Raw genomic sequence first — 3662 nt, 5'->3', positions numbered from 1 at the left:
TTTTCATGTGATGATCACAAAGGATCCTCATGCCTTCATGTTTGAGTTTGATGTCCTCTGCAGAGGGTATGACTACACCACTGACCCTCAAAAGCTAAAATTGTTCACTTCTACTCTGAAAGCAACAGCTTTAAGATGGTTCATGGGCCTGGGTGGGTGTACTATTAATTCTTGGGATGATATGAAAAATTCCTTCCTCACAAGATACCAGGACTTTTGCAAGACTAGGGAGCTAAAAGATGAAATCTTTAAGATGGCTATAAAGGATAATGAAACTCTAGAAGAATATGTTGAATGATTTCATTATAATTTGCAGAGATCTCCACACACCACCTTACCAAAAGAAGTCCTAAGAGCTATCTTAATTAAAGGAATGAAAGAAGAGTGGATAGAAACTCTAAACTTAATGGGGAAAGGAGATATTTTTCAAGAAGATTATGATGAAATCATTCACTTGTGTATCAGGTGTTCGCGAGGAAGTACACGCATAGGAGCAGGAAGTCGAGATCCCATGAGCAGGGGAAGCAAACCACATAGTGGAGGCATAACACGAATGGAAATCGGTAACCTCTTGGAAGATTTCAAGACAGACATCCTGGGCACCCTCACAATGCAGTTGGACATCCTACAGGCTAAATAGAAACAAGCCTTAGCAGAACAAAACTTGGTCATTTTTTGCCCATGCTGTCAGAAGAAGCACAACCAATGAGAGTGTCCATTAGACATGGTTCATACATGCGCTATCTACACCAAGGATCACGCCACTGAACACTGTCCATCACTGTTGGGCTTGTTGGTACTATTTTATTGCCATTCTTTTCTTATAAAAATTCATCGTTTATCTATCATTTTCTCCCATAAACCCCTCATATTCCATTGAAATTGATTAATGAAGCATTATAATTGTTATTTTACATTAAATTTAATTTGTGGATTTTTATGTTAAAAATTGGAAATTTTCAACAAAATTACGGGATGTCATGACTTCCTGTAATTGGTTTATTTTATGACACGTGGCATGGCACGAAAATCGAAACAGAGGATAAGGACGTGATCTAGGATGTACATACATGGTGAAAGATCTATTTAGCATCGAATCTGGAGCTCCTGAATACATGGTCAATGCTGGTCAAACCCAGCCTTTTTGGTTGTAAAAACAGCAAAAATCTAAAGTTACCTAAACTGATTTCGTTTTGTTTTAGAAATCAGTTAGGATCAGAAAAAAACGAACCTAGCCTTTTTTATTGTAAAATCAGAAACATCTGAAGCGATAATGCATGTACGTTTGGATGTAAATGGTGATAACTAGGAGGAGGCAAGGGCAGGCTTAAGACTGTGTATTCCAGAACTCTGTTCTAGTATGTAATTAATTTTCCAGAACTTAATCACAAGCAGCGTTTCATCAATTGTAGTGTTTATGTGTTAACGTTTTCATCACCTGAAGTTTTCTAAGTGTGTCATTGAAGCATGGAAGGGCCCTACGTGAAGATTGGTACACTGTCGTTTCATTTTCGTAGGATTTAGCCTTCAGATCTGAATAGCGTTTGATGTTATTTCCTTGCTTGTGAGTTTATTAATTCAATTAGAAGTTCTGGCAAGTGTTATTGTATGATTCATGGTCATAGCCTGAAAATTCAATTGCTAAATTATTGAACAAGATCTTGTAAAAGGTTTAATTGAACATTGAATTTCAAAGTATCTCTATGGACTCTATTTTCACGAATTTGAGTTTTAGTATGCTTAAAAGAGTTTGTGGTTTTCATGAATGCTTAGTGTGTTAGCTGGAAAGAGTTTTTGTGAACTATATCCTTGTAAGAGGATTGAAGACTCAGACTAGTAACACTCTGTTTTAGAATAGCTAATTAAATTAGAGGATATAGGTGTTTAAATTGTGAAAGGAAACATATTCCAATCTCTTGTAAAAGAGTATTGTAGCCTGTCACAGTAGACACTTATCTAGGTAGATGACATCCTTTTAGGTCTATAAACTTTAGACACGTGCCTCTAAGTTTACCTACCTTGGTTGACATTAAATTTAGTCTAATCTAGACCCCTGGATTGGTAACTACAGGGCTGAAAGCAGTGTTCAAGGAAATAGAAGAAGAGACAGAGCCAATATATATAATGAACCAACGTCAACAGTGGCAGGCCAAACCTACAGGTATGTCACAAGACGCATCCCAATTCTTTCCTTCTTCACATTTTAATCAGTAACAAAACCCTGGGGCAGCATGGCAAGGCCAATCACCTTACTTGAATTGGAAATCCCAACCATTCCTTATGACACCATGGCCAAATTATCCTTTTGCTCCTGTTTGGAAAGGTAATACCTATCCATACCAGTGGCATGCCTCCACTTCTCACAATCTAAAATGGTCTACAAATTGGCTGCGACCTTTGGGAATATACAATACTCCTATGGGGACAGGTCCTCAACCTCAACTTTCATTGTCAGCTCCTTATTCATTATAGAAAAATCCTCAGCCTCTTTCGTGCCCTCAATTGTCAGTTCAACTGAATCCGAATCCTAATAACAGATCGGTTCAACTGGTGAAGATTGTTGAAAGATCAAACTAGTAGATTGAACAAAAAGAATGTAATGAACTGAGATTTAGGTCAGGACGTATCATCACCCCTGAGGAAAACAGGGACCAACCATTAATTGAGATCGAAACACCACCTGTACATATACCACCAACTGTAATTGATATTGGAATAAAACAAGGAGAAGAGACAAATCAGCATAAAGATCTTGAGGAACTTATAGTCACTTCTCCCCTATTCCCTGAAAGGTTAACGATACCTAAGCTGATTGTTTACCCAGATTTTGATCTTATAGGGGAACTAAAAATTCTTTGTATAAAAATTCCTCTCCTCTAGGCCATCAAAGACATTCCCATATATGCTAAAGCAATTAAAGGGTTATGTGTAAATAATCCTGTGAGGAAATAAAAAACTTCACCCACCATTCATGTTGTAGAAACCTTATCTGATTTACTCTCGGGAGGGGAAAATATGGTAAACTATGAAGATCCTGGGAATCCCATAGGAACAGTTCAAATATATGGCCGCTATTTTCCCAATACGCTAGCTGATTAGGGTGCATCCATTAACATTTTAACAGTAGAAACCTGTCAAGCACTTGGTATTATAGTCTTGGAACCAACCACCACCTTACTAGAACTTGTTGATCGTTCGGTGGTAAGGCCAGAAGGAACTTTATAGGATATTATGGTTTCTGTTGATTCATGGGAGTATCCAGTAGATTTTCTTGTTATAAACCCAAAGAGTCGATTGGATGGGCACCCTCTGATTCTGGGCCGACCTTGGCTGGCGACAGCTGATGCTTATATAGGTTGTCGAGAGGGAAACATGACTATTGCAAAGGGGGATGCTGTAAAAAATCTTGTTTTATATCCCCCTACCAAACCAAGTCTTCCCATTGTAAAAATATGTAAACAACCACCAGCATACCTGGAAGAAAGCATCTGTTCACCACTCATAGTAGCAGAGGAACTTGAATTCAAAGATCAGACTAAAGATGATGTTATCAACAACTTTATCAATTAGCCAGCTAATGTGAGCAATGTAAAGTGTCAAATGTTAAAATAAATTCTAGATAATGAAGCCTTGGAATATCCCTTGAAGGATACCGATGATTA

The sequence above is a fragment of the Pinus tabuliformis genome, chromosome 1_1 (assembly GCF_031772625.1).
Source record: "Pinus tabuliformis cultivar Carrire ecotype Pingquan chromosome 1_1, CPIR1, whole genome shotgun sequence".
NCBI classification, from domain to species: Eukaryota; Viridiplantae; Streptophyta; class Pinopsida; order Pinales; family Pinaceae; genus Pinus; species Pinus tabuliformis.
The sequence above is the reverse complement of the archived record's forward strand: the minus strand, read 5'-3'. Positions refer to the sequence as shown.